The 16603-nt window shown below is 37.0% G+C and overlaps 1 pseudogene; it reads right to left on the minus strand.

Moving 5' to 3' along the window:
* Positions 1–1259: 1259 nt before the first annotated feature.
* Positions 1260–1332, minus strand: LOC140629586 (U6 spliceosomal RNA; annotated as a pseudogene).
* Positions 1333–16603: the final 15271 nt, after the last annotated feature.

Genomic DNA, 16603 nt, shown 5'->3' on the forward strand with positions numbered 1-16603 from the left:
CCTCCCCTTCCCTCTTTCTTTCTTTTCTTTTTTCTTTTCTTTTCTTTTCTTTTTTCTTTTCTTTTCTTTCTTCTTTCTTTCTTTCTTTCTTTCTTTCTTTCTTTCTTTCTTTCTTCCTCTCTTTCTCTTTCCTTTCCTTTCCTTTCCTTTCCTTCCTATCTTTCCTTTTTTCTCCTTTTTTTTTTCTGCCAGATCTCTTTATATGTTGAACATGGATTGGATAATAGGATAGAATGTAGGATGTCTTTGAAGATTCCTCCTGCAATGAAATTTTTATCTACTTCGACCATTCAAAAGAATACTTCAATCTCCACAGACACGTGACTGTTAATATGGCTTTTCCAAAATATAAGGGCCTTCTTTGGCTCCTGGAAGGAAAGTATTACAGTTTATATTTATTTATTCAATGATCTATGGAAGAAGTGACATAAAACACTTCTCTATTAACCTTTCTTTTTTTTTTTTTAAGCCCCAAACTGTGAAGCTTAGCAGCAAGCAGGATCTATGAGAGCTTATCAGTATGTACTCAGGGTGAAAAATGGCATAAACACACAGCAACCCTCCCTGGAACCTAGAATTTTACATCTTTAGAACCTCTCTAGCAAAGCATTCTGAGGAAATCATTCACAGGTACACCTCTTCTTCGGTGTGTTTCTTTTTCTATTCTCACTGTGTAGGTGTCAAAACATGTTACCAACTAAGGAATATGTTTCATTTCTCCCAGGCTACTACAGCATTCTGTAGGATTTGACTTCTGCAGAAACAAGGAAGAAAGATGTCGGTCTGTGCAGTGCCCCTTAGGTTTTGAGGACTAAAAAGCACCTGCCATGCGAGTGGAAAACAAGGAAATTAGGAAACAGCAGCTTTCAAGTTGCGCAAGTTTATAAATGCCCACCTTCACTGACTTACAAAGGGATCACGTGCCAATAAGCCCAACAAAGCTGAAAATACTGTGAGTCCAAAATGCGCTTAATATGCGTAACCTACTCAACATCAGAGACTTGTCTACCTTAAACATGCTCTGAATACTTACATTAGCCTACAGATGGACAAAGTCATCTAACACAAAACCTATTTCCAAAATGTTGAGGATCTCATGTAACTGATTGAGCGCTGGACTGCGAGTGACAAACAGAATGGTTGTCCGTGCACTGGCTGTATACCCTCGTGATTACTGGGTTGACTGGGTGTGGCTGGTGATGCCCAGCATCAGGGGACAGGATTATAGTGCATTTCACTATCCCAGAAACAGATCCAGGTCCATGAGCAGGGGCCATGCTAATCTTCTCTGTATGGGTCCAATTTTAGTGTATGTGCTGCCAAAGCAAGCACCAGAAACAGATCCAAATTCCAAATTCAAAGTACGGTTTCTACTGAATCTGTATCATTTTTGCATCATGGTAAAAGTGAATTATCATAAGTCTGGGACTTTCTGTAGTCACAAAGCAGATAGCTACAACAAGGACTCAGCTCCTACAGGACCACGCTGAAGGAAAAATATGCCCATATCCACCTAAATACAATCCAAACATAGTGTCTTAAGTTTGGGAAGGACATGTATGAATACACAAGATCTCTATATTCCAGAGAGACAAACATAACATCCTAGAGAAAAAAAAAATCTTGGTATCATTTCTAGCAAGAACTCCAACAGCTGTGGTGTTGAGTGGGACAGAGCTGAAAGATGAAGCCAGCCCAGACTATCCTTTCTGCCACAAATGAAAACAAAGGAAAATAAAAGAGCAAAAGAAAATTTATTCATAAGCATATGCTCAATTCCCATCAGATCGAGGGCAGCCTTTTGGAAAAAAAAGAGCACCCACCTAAAGAAGCTACTAGATAATTCCTACACTCCTCCTCCTCAATCACCACTACCATTTTAAATATTTGCTTCTTTTTCAGACTTGCCTCATCTGGAACTTAAGTTAATTCAATGTAGCTGTTATTGTTTATATCACTGGGTACAGCATCCTGGGGGGCAGGGGGCAGGTGCATGGGTGATGAATTACCAAGATGATTAAATTGTTCATTTCTTTGACAAAGGAAAGTTTCCAGCATGTTTTGTCTGGAGTATCTCGCAGCTATACAGGATGATGTGCTATGATGCAACAAAAAATAGACATTGCTGTTATCATCTGTGATTAAAGTTTCATTCACATAAGTGCATAGAATACATTTTCACCATTCCTGTAAGAAATTGTTTCTTACTTTCAGAGGATTCCTATAACCACCAGTATTTCTATCCAACAGGAGCCGTAAATGAAATTTAAAAAACAGCAAGAGAGAAAGACTCAAAGTTTTGCATTGTGATGATTAAATTATAAATGCATAGAATTCTTTTTTTTTCCTTTTCAAGTCATTGTTATATTATTACAGGCATCTGCAAAATGGGTATAACATTACATGGGTTAGTTACAAATATACTATGAATATGAAGTACATAAAATTAAAGGATTGAACACCTTCATAAAGACCATGTGATTTATCCCTAATATCAGTTTGGAGGAAATTGGAAGTAGATAAGTAGCCTACACAGAAAGAGTCAAAGATCTTATTTTCTTAATGTAAAATGTAGATCCAAATCAATGGATGGCAATAAGAATCTTAATAAATTTAAGATAGTAACATAATCAGAAACTGGAATGGCAGGAAGTGTGGTTGATGGAAGCTCAAATCGATAGAGGTTTGGGCAGAGCACTGATTTTTTTTTTTAGGAACAAAGTTGCGATGACCCATACAAGAGTTTTGCCTTGTGGCAGTGATAATATAATGGGATATATCTTCCAAAAATAGCTAATACTTATGCTAAAGAAAACACATTATTACTGAAATTCCTTCCAGATTCCTAGGGAAAGCATATATGAGTTTGTGGTCTCTTATAAAGCTTACTGCGAACACATTTCGATTTTGTTTTGTTTTGAACATGATTTTATTCTCCAAGTTCTCAGCCAGCCAAATCTGTGCTTTATCTTCTCGCTTTGGTATGATGCCTGAACAAGGCCTTTCAAAACAGCTTCCTGTCTGGCTTGTTTAAAACATACCTCTTCACTGTCTCTGGGCTGAGCTTAAGGGAGGATATGAAGTCAACAAGTATAAGGTGAAAATAAATAACCATCCAGTTCAAACAAACCACTTGCCTCAGTCAATAGTTTCTGGCCCCAGTTCAGTTGTACCCAACAAAGTTCCTTAGATATCTCATTATCATGCTTCTTTAAGGTTAACTCTTCAAAGATTATCTTGTTTTGAAGTTCTAAACATCACAAATGCTAAAATGACTCAGGTATTATCATGTATTGATGATTCATGATGTCCTTCTGGAAAATGAAAACTCAGGTGTCTAATCAATAAAATAATTTTGAGTCTTTGAACTGGTTCCAGGTCAATTTTTCTTGGCAGTTTTTTGGCTTCCTGAATTATACTGACCCAAACCATGAATAATGATCTAAAATTGCACAATATACAGAAACCATCTGTTCGATAGGAACAAGAGGATGATGTCATGGGGCCATTTCTAATCTCGATTTAATGTCCTGCCAGTGCTGATGTCACTGGCTTGGCAACCCATTGGCAGACTCCAATTTGTTAAGGATGAGTAGGTTCAAGAAGGAAATTGTATCACTGAGCAGAGAAGGACTTCTCATTTTTTTCTGGATTGGAGGTGGACTAACGAGAAACAGCAAGGGTTGAGAGTAGAACAACTGGTATATACTCCACTGCACTAAGAGAAGTACTACAGTTCACAAACATGTCCCTGTCTCATTTGCATTTGTCTTCTGAAAACCAAGATGTTGCAGAAGTTTTCTCAGAAGTCAAACATAGTTGCACCAAAATAAAATGGTAAGGAGTAGTCTTTGCTCAGCTGTCCAGAGGAAAATCTGGAAGTCAAACTGAATGGGACTGTATGACAGATGAACGATCTATGAACTCTAAGGTTTGATTTTTACCTAAGTGTTGAATTCAGGAACCATAACAATCATCCATCTACACTCAACCCTGAGAGATTTATCCTTTTTTGGGGTCCCACACAACAACAGAAGTGACAAATAAGTGATATTAAGAAGTTTGAGAGAATTCAAAGGAGTACAACAAAAATGATTAAAGGGTTAGATTATTACTTCTGGGTTAAAATGTTAAAAAATTTGGGACACTGTTGAAGAGAGGAGCAGTAAAGGAACATGAGGAGCTCAGACATATGGGATTCCTTGCTGAAGAAACTATTGCCTACATACCAAAACAATAGCAACAACAACAACAACAACAACAACAACAACAACAAAATGCTGCAGCTTTAAGGATTTAGCAGAGAAGAGAAATAATGTTTTTTCAAGGTAGCATTTTTGTCCGAATTACTGGTGTATAAAAATTGAATTGATTATCCACTTAAAACTGTGTCAGAAGGGCATGCGAGTGACTCAGTCCATTAAGCATCTGACTCTTGATCTCAGCTCAGGTCTCGACCTCAGGAATGAGTCCAAGCCCGATGTTGGGCTCCATGCTGCATGTGGAGCCTACTTAAAAAACAAAAACAAAAAACAGTGTCAGAGTTCTCAATTGTTAAATCAAATTATTTCAGTGAATGAAGGTCTGCTTATATAAGATTTAGTGACTTCTTAATGAATTTTTGAAGTACATTTAATTAACAGACTAGATACATTAAAGTGTATATTTGTTATCTGATTAAATAATGTAGGGGGAACTTGTAAAAGCTGATGCCAACTGTCACTGGTCTAAAATAATATAATGACACAGTAGACAATTGTGAGTTTTTAGGTACACCTCAGAAGTGTACAAAGAGTTACTAATTTACAATGAGACATATACATTGCATGTGAACATTGTATATGTATAGAGATGAAGCTCTATAAATTATCATATAAAGGCTTTCCATTTTAATTTTTTCCTTAATTTTTAAATGCAAAAGTTTCACACCTGTACAAGGACACAAATCCCATTTAATATTATTTTAAGATGATAGAGTTTTCCATAAGTTTCTATAAAGAGAAAGTTTGCAGGTCCGAGGAAACAAACAGATTCTGTTTCCGTCTTTAAAACTTTTTTGAAAACAGTTAGATTTTATGGAAATAAACTTATGGAAATTTTAATTATGGAAATTTTTTCCCAGTAAATCATGTTCATATGAACTTTGGAGAATAAAAATTGAAGGGTTTAAAATGTTTTATTATGAAAACGTAAAACACAAAAACATATATGGAGTATGTACTTTATGCGATTAAGGAGAATTGCTAAACAATTGTAAATTAATACCAAGACCCAGAGGGGATAGTCAAGGAAAGAAAGTTTTCTTGATTGCAGCCTAGTTAAGCAATTTAATTAGAAGGGCTGCTTTACAAATATGTGCAATTTTGCCAATGGGAAATGAGTTTTCTGGTGATAGGTAGAAACATTGATGAGTCCCAGCCAGGATATCATTACAAAGACAAAAGGTCACTGGGCCCTCCTGACAACAAGCACATGTTTTCCATTGGATGCCTCCCCTATGGTGAATTTTCTTGCCACTCATTAGAATTTATTGACACATAATTCCCCTGCAAAAGAGATTGTGGAAAATGTAGTCTTACATAATCTTTCTCTTCTATTTTTCTCTGAAGAACTGAGTGAAAGGTGTATCACAGTGGCCGTTTAGGTGGTGATGATGAAGCTGAGAGGGAGGAGAGAAGGTGAGGGATGCATGCAAAATGTCCATTTGCCATTTTGAAGCATATGCAGACCTTTAAATGGTTCACTTATCTCATATTGTAAACTCCAACTTGAGGAGAAATATTCACCAGACAGGTCATAAATCATGCCCAAAGACAGGTGCAATAAATACCAATGTCAAAAAGTTACAAAGTAAAATTATATTGTTTTGACAAGGCTTCCAGATGCGCTGACAACAGGGCAAGTAAATGGTCTCCTTTCTGAGAGCCCACATTGCTGGTACTTGGGTGGGGAGAAGGATCGCAAGCCATCATGAGAAGAACAGCATCCCAGAGTGTTAACGCTTGTCCTTCTTACTATACTCAAGGAAACAGCGAGCAAAGATGCCTCTGTCTATGCAAGGACGTCATTACGTTACAATCCCATCGGTGAAAAAAGCTTTTAGGGCAGAGTCACATACCATAAGGAAGACATTGAACATGCACCTAGTTCCCACCCCTTTTTGGAAAATTTGCTTCTAAATCACATTGCGGTGAATTGTATATAAGGATATGCACACACATATGTATATATACTTTTTAAAATTATTTTTTTTATCTGAATATAGTTGACACACAATGTTACTTTAGTTTCAGGTGTACAACCTAGTGATTCAACTTTTCTGTGCTGTATGCCGTGCTCACAAGTGTAGCCACCACCTGTCACCATACAACGCCATTACCATATCATTGAGTATGTTCCTTATGCTGGGCCTTTTATTCCCATGGCTTATTCATCCCATAACTGAGAGCCTGTATCTCCCACTCCCCTTCACCTATTTTGCCCATCCCCCCGCATCATCCTCTCTGGCGACCTTGAGTTTGTTCTCTGTATTTATAGATCATTTTGTTTGTTTATTCATTTGTTCTGTTTTGTTTTGGGTGCCATATATCAGTGAAAACATATGGTATTTGCTTTTCTAGTCTGACTTATTTCAATTAGGACAATGCACTCTAGGTTTATCCATGCTGTTGCAAATGACCCAGTCTCATCATTTTTTAAGGCTGTGTTATATTCTGTTGTTATATATACTTAAATAAATACACATAAACATACATTAAACATTAACTGTTTATTTTTTTATTTTTTATTGATTTATGATAGTCACACAGAGAGAGAGAGAGAGGCAGAGACATAGGCAGAGGGAGAAGCAGGCTCCATGCACCAGGAGCCCGACGTGGGATTCGATCCTGGGTCTCCAGGATTGCGCCCTGGGCCAAAGGCAGGCGCCAAACCGCTGCGTCACCCAGGGATCCCTAAACATTAACTGTTTAATGAAATTACCCAGATAACTTTTTATAAAAAACTTATTTATTTGAGAGAGAGAGAGTGTGTGTGTGTGTGTGTGTGTGGTGTGTGTGTGAGACAGGGAGAGAGAGAGAAGAGGGGTGTAGAGGAAAAGGTAGAAGGAAAGAATCTCAAGCAGACTCCCCATAAGTGTGTAGCCCAGTCTGGGGTTCCATTTCATAATCTTGAGATCATGACCTCAGAGGAAATCAAGAGTTGGACGCCTGGGACGCTTGGGTGGCTCAGAGGTTGGGAGTCTGCCTTGGGCTCAGGGCCTGATCCTGGCATCCCCGGATCAAGTCCCACATCCGGCTCCCTGCAGGGAGCCTGCTTCTCCCTCTGCCTATGTCTCTGCCTCTCTCTCTTTCTCTCTCTCTCTGTCTTTCATGAATAAATAAATAAAATCTTAAAAAAAAAATTGGACGCTGAGCAGACTAAGCCACTCAGTAGCTCCTTCTGTAAATGAATCATTTATATAAGAGATCTTTTTGTAAATGAATTACTAAGTATTTGTTTATCATTTGTATAAATCTGGATTTTAACATACTTAAGTGAAAATACTTTTATATGAACTGTATTCTTTCTTATACAAAACAGCTTCATTAAATTTAAGTAAATTCTCATGTCTTTGTTCTCTTAATAGAGGTATTAGCAGTAACAGAAACATTAAAATGACAAACATCATATAGTTTTATTTATTAGCACACACTAACACAACAGGATGCCAAAATTCTCTCCAATTTTGCTGTATGTTTCTGTCTTAGTCGTAGTCGCATGAAAATACCAATGTTATTTGTTGAGCAATTAACTTAAATTTTCCTGTGTGCTTATACTACAGATATATCCAGCTTCTGGTAATGTATTAAGGGCTATAAGTAATTACCTGAACAGTTAAACTTCCTTAAATATCTTAATTGGAAGTAAACAAATAGGATATATATTTTTCAAAATTTGAGGGATAGAAATAAGGGTTTAAATTATATGTCCCTCTGGAGGCACTTGGGTGGCTCCAACTCTTGGTTTCAGCTCAGGTCAGGATCTCTGGGTCCTAGGAAGGAGCTCTCCTACTGGACTTCACACTCAGCAGGGAGTCTCCTTATGGGGTTTTCTCTCTCCCTCTCCCTCTGCCTCTCTCCTAGCCTGCTCTCTCTCACTCTCGAAGGTCAATCTTTTTAAAAAAATAAATAAATACATACACACACAAAAATAAATTATATTCCCTCTGCATAGCAATGTTGAGTTTGTACCTGAATAATTCAATTGTACAGTTTGGTTTTAATAATAATCTCTATTTGTCCGAATGGATCCTACTATTTAGATATTTACTGTAAATGGAGGGGTGCAGAATTCAATAATTGGCCAAATGCATAATAAGTAAAAGAGTTCCAAATCTGTATTAGATATGAAGAAAATGAAAGATAAGCACAGCATCAACTTAAAAACATTTTACTTGGATACATTTAGATTGACATGAGATCTAACTCCCATCTTCTCTTCTGGTTGCCTGCTTAGAATAATACCAGACTGAGATTGGAGGTTTCAAAACACTGTCTAAACTTCCAACCCGTGGCCTGTTGAGGAAGTGAACTCAAGAGTTGTTTATATAATCCCTCTAAAAATGGCTCCACATTGGTAATTCAGCTACACATCCCTAGGTTAAAATGTTATTTTTCTCTCTCTCTTTGGGGGAAGAAACAAATCACAAAAGTGTTGCTTAATTAATATGCTTGACATTCCAACATGTGATATCAGTTACATTATTTTGCATTTATTCCTTGGGAGTCAGGTGAGTTACGTACTTCTCACGAAGAAATGAATTCTTTTGCTGAGTTGCATGTGGTGAGCTAGACTTATGACCTAGGGATGCAGAAGTCAGGGGTAGAAGGCCTGGTAGCAACATTCTATAAACCTAGCCAATGTGTTGCCCTGGAAAGGAATGTGCTACCATAAATGAAGGCACTTGGAGGGCAAGGGTCATGGTATGTAATTAGCACAGGCTATTTAAGGAAGAATAAGAAAATAATGTTTTACAAGCTGGTAGAAAGAGAAGCAAATAATCATTTAAATGTTCCAATTGTGAGTTCCGACAGTGTGTGTGGTTTATTTTACAAGCAACTTTCTTACCAGTAAAAGGCAAAGCAATACTGAAAAATTAGGTATTCGCAGGTACCTTGCAGTGCACATTACATGGCCCCCTCTTCGAGCTTATTTGCATAAGGTTAATCCCTAGAACTCCATTTTTTCCTCTTATTCTAAAGCTTGTTCTGGCATTGGTCAAATGATAAGTGGAATAAAATAAAATTTGGAAATCTTATTTAGACTATGACAGAGCCTTTGGCCCATTTCTGTAAGGAAAGGACAATGGATTCTGGTTTATAAAAGTGAGGGATTCACAAAGGAAGCTGAAAAGCTTTTCTCTGGACAGCCCAGCCACCTAATGCTTGTGATCCATTAATGTCACTCTTAGGAATATCCAGTTGGCCATTTATGTTGGCAAATTGAACACCAATAAAAAATAAATTTATAAAAAAATAAATAAAAATAAAATAAATGAACCAAATTTTCAGCTGTACTTTTAGTATAGCAACTGACTTAGTGTTTAGTATAGGGGGTGACTTCTGTTTGAGAAGAGGTAAGTTCAAGGTCATGTGAAATGAGTGTTACAGGCTTTAGTGCATGTTAATTACACTTACTGCTTTTCACATGGAAAAATAAAAATATTTTTAAAAGAAAAATATTCAACTATTAAGTTATTCAAGTAGTAAATCTTCCCATCATCTATGTAAACTGAAATTAAAATATGACAACTAAGTAAATAAAGGCACTTCTGTACTTCTAACAGGTTGCTAAATACATGTGCTAGCATTTCCTTGGAAATCCTATGCAGAGTAACACGTGGGTGGGTTATCTTATTCTGAACTTGTCACTAGGCAATCCTTTTGTGTTATACTCAAGTTATACTACTGGTCAACCCGCAGTTGTTTCTATTCCAGGTGCAAGTTAAATTTTATTGTGATTATATTATATAACTATATAACTATTTATATTATATATAAACTTCTCTTCTCGACATCATTACCTGAGCAGTTGCGATCTTTGATCAAAAAAGTTGATAATGGAAGACTGTCTCACTGGGAAGGATGCTATGAGTTTAAGATGGAAATCTGGGGACTGGTTTCCATTCTTTGTTTCCTATAGTGGGCAGTAAAAAAAGAACAAATTAATGGAGTGAAACATGATCTCTTGCCTGCTAAATTCCAAGGAACTAATGTGATATTTAATTACTTACAGATATTGACCTTTTTCCCACTGATTTTTAGTTTATCTCCATTTTTTTTTCATTATGCAGTTTGTTTTGTGTTATTTTCTTTTTAAGTTAGAACTCACATGAAGATGCTATGCAACCAACAGGACTGAGGGCAGGATTCAGAAAAGTTACTTATTAAAGACATTGCTTTCACCGGCTTACAATATTGCTATCATGGATACAAATAAATCACCAAACATTTGACAGTGGATTGTGCTTAAATTGTGTCTAGTCTGATTAAATCCTTATTTGATTTTGTCTTCATTGAAATACTTAAGCATGTGCTAAGTGATATAATCTGGATGTTTTAATTTTAATTCCCAAAAACTGAAATCAAATAGACGATGTACCTATTTCACTTCCATGTTTTAAATGACTTAATTTGAGCTGTACTGAATACCATATAAAAAATTTAATTGTGGCTTTACTGTATTTGTTCTTGTTAAATAATTCACAAGATCCCTCCCACTCTCTTGCGTTTTAACATCATGTGAGAAGAGGAATAAACTTGGGAAACTGACTTCACAATCTGTAAGGACCACACAAATTGTCCATTAATTATTCTGTAAATACTTCAAATAGTAAGTCTGTTTTCCCAAGCAAGATTGTAAACTCCTTGAGGACAAGAATTATAGACTACTGAAATTCTTAGCAATATCTAGAGCCAGGACTGAATTTGTCACAGGTGTTTATTAATACTTTGGGTTGAAGAATTGAAATTTACTCTCTTGGTAAAGGAAACCCCAAAAAAGAGCAAGAGACAAATTAGTTTAGAATTTATTGCCACCTGCTTCTTTAGGCTCTATAAAACATATAGGGTCTTGACAAATTCATTAGGTTTTCTTTTTGTGTCTAGATAGTGCTTTAAATAGCATAGTTCCCATTTTAACAATTATTGTTTAATTATAAAAGCAATAGATATTCTTCAAAAAAGTTTTATCTTTAAAATTTTTAAAGTTTTTATTTATTTATTCATGAATGACACAGAGAGAGAGGCAGAAGCACAGGCAGAGAGAGAAGCAGGCCCCATGCAGGGAGCCCGACGTGGGACTTGATCCTGGGACTCCAGGATCATGCCCTGAGCTGCAGACAGATGCTCACCCACTGAGCCATCCAGGAGTACCCCCCCAAAAAATTTTTAAATCAAAATATTTAATAAGGAAAATGAAAATTGTCTGTGGATCCAACATCAGAGAGATAGGCCAATTATTTGTATACATTAGTGTCCATAATTTGTAGATTTTACAAATGGTGAATTACATTATATGTGTAGTTTTAGTATCTTACTTTTTTATATACAAGAATACATTTTCTCATTAAATTAAATAGTCTATAAAGTATTTCAAGTGGATTTATTTTCTATAATAAGTGAATATGGCCATTTCTTTGTTATCCTATTATTAATTTTTTTACCTTTAATTTTGTTATTTCTATAAGGAGCAAAGTGCCATAAACACCAATGACAATATTGGTGTGCATCTTTGACTATTTTATTTTGGTCAATTTCAAGGAGTAGAAAAGTTAATTCAAAAGGACAATCTTTATTAATTTTGGCTTATTACGCCAATTGTTTTAAATGATATATATTTTGGAAGACCTTTGTAAGTAAAAGATTATGTCTTTTGTGATCTTCTCTTCCTTTTTCTGGCCCACATACCCACATGGCCTAGTCATTATCTTCTGCTATTTAATACCAAAGGAATTCCTGCTAGGGATCTGCCTTTTTCAGTTAATCCTTGCTCTGTGCAGTCTTTTCCTTCTTCTTCTTCTTCTTCTTCTTCTTCTTCTTCTTCTTCTTCTTCTTCTTCTTCTTCTTCTTTTTTTTTTTTTAAAGATATAATCATCTAGAACAGCAGGTCCCTACAGAGAACTTGAACATTTGCTTTTAATCAAAAGACAAAGTTTATATTAAACTCAGTAAACAAAATCAGGGGACTTGTATAAATAACAATTTTGCATATCATTTTCATTTTTGCTGACACTTTTGATTCTGGTATTGATGTTTTGCCAGGTTGTGAAACTCAGAGGGCAAAGTGCAAGGTTCAAAAGTGGCTCTTTGCCTCAAGGTTTATTGAAAATAAAACATCGACGGAAGTCCGCTCAAGTAATTTGAGGAAACTTTTTTTTTCTTCTAGGAAGGATGTCATTATTTGGTTTTTAGGGTTAAGTCTGCTTAGAGAGAAAAATAATAGAGTGAAAACAGGCTTGAAACATTAGAAAGCCAGCAGAGAACTCCTATAGAATTATGTGACTTAATGCAGGTATGTAAAATTTTCAAGGAAAACATCTCATTCGATATTGAACGTCCCTTCATCTATTCATCATCCAAATATTGAAGCTTTAGCTCCATGTCACCAATCTCAAAAGACAGTTGCCACATGGATGAATAAAGAAGAGAGCACTCAAAGTTATGCTATTTCAAATTTACTTTAATCATAAAATCGATTTTTGAAAATCAACACAACCAATGGATTGTCATTCTGCAGAAAAAGACAAAGTTAATTTTTCATTCTGCCTTCCTAACTATTGTTTTGCCTTCACAGGAGCACTGGCTGAGAGTGTTTCCGTCCACCCACAAGACAAGTGTGCCACAGGCGGAGCTGTTTTTAAAGATAACTGGAAACACCACAGAAATGTTCTCCAACTTTGCCTTGAAATTGTCGTACCTTGAGATTCTCAATGCATTTGTTAGAAAGTGTCCATCCAATTTACAAGGATTTTAACAATCTTTCTTAGGTCGGATTGCAAAGTAAGCCAGAAATCACACACTTCAGCAATCTTTCCCAGCGTCAGGAAGTAGACCTGGTTATTTTCAACCAAATTAGACATCACTTTGGATGTTTATTCTCCCAATTAGCTGCTTTTTGCCTAATCCTTCTAAGTTTCTTTATGATTTTTTTAAAGAATTCTCTTAGTTTCTGATTACTAGAGGCTTTAAGTGTGGTCTATTGGAAATCTTCATCACATGTAGAGGGGAACACAAAATCATTTATGGAACAAGGCTCCAGCTAACAGGTACCCTCAAGCAATCTGAAGACTGATGGAATAGCATGAAAATGGAGCCAGAAAATTAAGCTAAAAGTGGTTGATACAAATTACATAGTGCTGTACTTTTCCAAAACTGGCATGTCTGGGTATGTGAGGTCTTAGTTTTCCAGAAGCTTATATTTTAGTGATAGAAGGCATAGCACACCAATAAGTAACAATGATTAGAAAAGAAAATGTCAGATACTGTTAAGAAAATTTCAGGTACTGTTGCTGTGAGCAAACAAAGCAGTGTGACAAGTGATGATGAAGGTCCTTTAGAAAGCATACTCAAGAAAGACCCCATTCAGGAGATGGTAGCCGGGGTCCATCCTGAATGAGAAGCTGGCCATGTAAAGCTCCTTGAAGAGAGGACAAAGAAAAATAATAGGAAGCATAAGGACCTAGAGTGAGGATAAGATTTTTGTGGTTGTTCTGTTTTGTTTTCTCCCTTTGGGATCAAAAAGGTCAAGATTGCTGGAATGCAATTTGTATAGAGCAGAAGGGTATATGATATGGATCAAAAGTAAGCAGGGACTAGGTAATGCATTAGTGCAGTGAACACAATGGCGGCTATAGGACAGTGAAATTTACTGATTTAATTCTTAAATCATCCATCATTCCAGTTGCAATATTGAGTGTAGGTTGTTGGGGAAACTAGCAGGGACGTTATCATTGGGATACTGATTGAGATGCAAATAGAAGAGAATCAAGAAGTGGTTGCTTAAATGAGAGAGCATCATTTTCTTTTATGTAATAGTAGGCGATTTAGTGTTTATATGGCAGATCCTTTGGTGTTGAATCTAGGCTATTTCCAGATATTCATTCTATCAACCGTAATGGGTCTAAAAAAGCATGGAGGGGGTAAATGAAAGGTCAATTTCATCTACCATTCAGAAACAAGTCACATATCTAAGCTGGCTTGGGTCATGGGCCCAGTTGCAAATCAGGCTGATGCTACAGCCATCATGCCACCATATAAAGATTGGGCCTAAAAGGGAATATGCTAAGGTGGTCAGCTAAAAGGATGGGAATCCTTGAATCATTGAATCGACATCCTTGAGCTACTGAATTACCCTAACCCAGAAACACCCTCTCTTGGGGACTCTTATCATGTGAGATAATAAGTATGTTATACCTCATTCATTATGAATTGGGTCTTCTGTCCCTTGCAGCCAATAGATTCCTAGGTGACAAATTTCAGGTGAAACAGGGTGAAAATATTTATCCAGTTTCTTTGGTTAGTCCATCCATGTGATGAACTAACGTGTTTTTTCATTCTTAGGATCGAGATCAGTCCCTTTGGAAAGTTGTCTTTTCTATCTCTGATCCTAGAACGATAACACCAGTGGTACCTTCGTGAAGCAAGTTGAAAGTTGAAGAAATCCATAGAATTCGTATGCAGGGCACCTGAGTGGCTCAGTGGTTGAGTGTCTGCCATTGGCTCAGGTCATGATCCTGGGGTCCTGGGATCAAGTTCTGCATTGGGTTCCCCTCAGGAAGCCTGCTTCATGCTCTACCTGTGTCTCTGCCTCTCTCTCTCTGTGTCTCTCATGAAAATAAAAATAAAATCTCTAAAAAAAAAAAAAAAGAATTTGTATCCAAATCTATGAATGGAAAACATCAGAGACTGGAGCCTGAATTCTATTTCATATTTAAATCACTGATGTTCCTAGGTTGGTGGGGGTCTCCATTTTGGTTTTGCCTTGAAACCTACTATGTGGCATTTTGGTTCACTACTTGGGTATAGAGTCCAACAGGCAAGGGCTTTGGTGGATTTCAATTTTGCATATTGCACACATGTCTTAATTGCACTGAGATTCGGTTCTTCACATGAAATATGAGGACTGATAAGACTATTTAATTGCATTATAATAAGATTAAGATTAATAGTTCACACATATTGAGGTTTTACCAGGTACCAGGCACTGTGCAAATGTTAACTCTTAATAAGGGAGATGCATGTATTATTATTCCTTCCCCTTGCACTGGGTGAGAAAATTGAGACAAAAACCATCTAACAACTTGCTCCAGACCATTCAGCTATTAAGAGCTAGAACTAGGATTTGACTCCGAGTCATTGGGCTCTAGAGTGTGCTCTCTCTGCCCCCTCTGTTTTTAAATGCAATATTGCCTGCAGAGTGTTTGGCACATACGCATGCAATAAATGTCACTTAGTATTTTTATTTTGCATTTTCCCATTTACTTTATTTTGACTTCAATGTGGGAGAGGTGATTATCCAAAGATGTGAATTATCCAAGGATTGTGATAGTCAGAGGCAGAGGAAATATTAGATTTTTCTGAGTAGGAGTAGGGTTAAAGAGTCTCAGTGCTTGAACCAGTCCAAAGCGAGAAACAAATGTCCAGAAGCCTTCTCTGCTCCACATCTGTTTTTATTTTTCAGTTTATCAGCCTGCTGTTCCATGACAGGATTTTGCAATATTCAGCTCCCCTGGTGACTTATAGGATATCAAGGGAAAAGAGAATAAAGAAAAGCTTTTAGCCAACTTCAGCTTTTCCTTCCTTAAAACTGAAGATAAGCTCTGGCTGGACACCATGAGGTTGGTTGAAAAGGCCAATTCATGTGTCTCCTCATTATCAGTGCGAGAGGGGATGCTGGCCTTACCAGTGCCCAGCTCTATTGATAGTCCTTGTCCCACAGGGTCAAGACGGTGGTGTGCGAAGATTAGACAAGCTTATAGCTGAGGATGCCCAAATAGAGCGTGGTTCTTCTCTCCTGGGGAGTGGGAGATGATCTCTGGTAGATCTTTGGTAGATGATATCTGTGTCATCACACCAAAGGTGAGGTTTGATGAAAGCATGAGTAGTAGTGTGTGGAGGTACATAGCTGCTGAGTCATCTCCTTACAAAACCAGCCACTCTTTCATGTACAAGTAGAGAATGACCCTCTGCCTTTAATTTCTCATAAGAATTCATATAAACTGCATCAAAAGCCAGGCCGGTGCACCTAACAGTCAATGAGTTCTCATTAGGGAGGAATAGCCCATTGGCAGGTTGGTATGAGGAGCTTTAGTCGGGCTTTCGAGGTAATGCTCATCTGGCATAAAACTTTTATGAGTGGTTGCAAATTGCTGACAACAATTCTTTCCTAAACTGAGAAAGATCAACTCCAGATGTTCGCCTTCTGCTGGAGGAGACCAAGCCAGTGTCTCTTCCATCAGAAAAGCCACCAGAGTAAAAGAAGAAGTGACACCAGCATTTGATCCCCTGAACTTCCTCTGGAGTTCAGAAGTACTCAAAAGTCTCAGATCCCCACCTCAGTCGGG

The sequence above is a fragment of the Canis lupus genome (genome assembly GCF_048164855.1).
Source record: "Canis lupus baileyi chromosome 16 unlocalized genomic scaffold, mCanLup2.hap1 SUPER_16_unloc_4, whole genome shotgun sequence".
In the NCBI taxonomy this organism is placed as follows: Eukaryota; Metazoa; Chordata; class Mammalia; order Carnivora; family Canidae; genus Canis; species Canis lupus.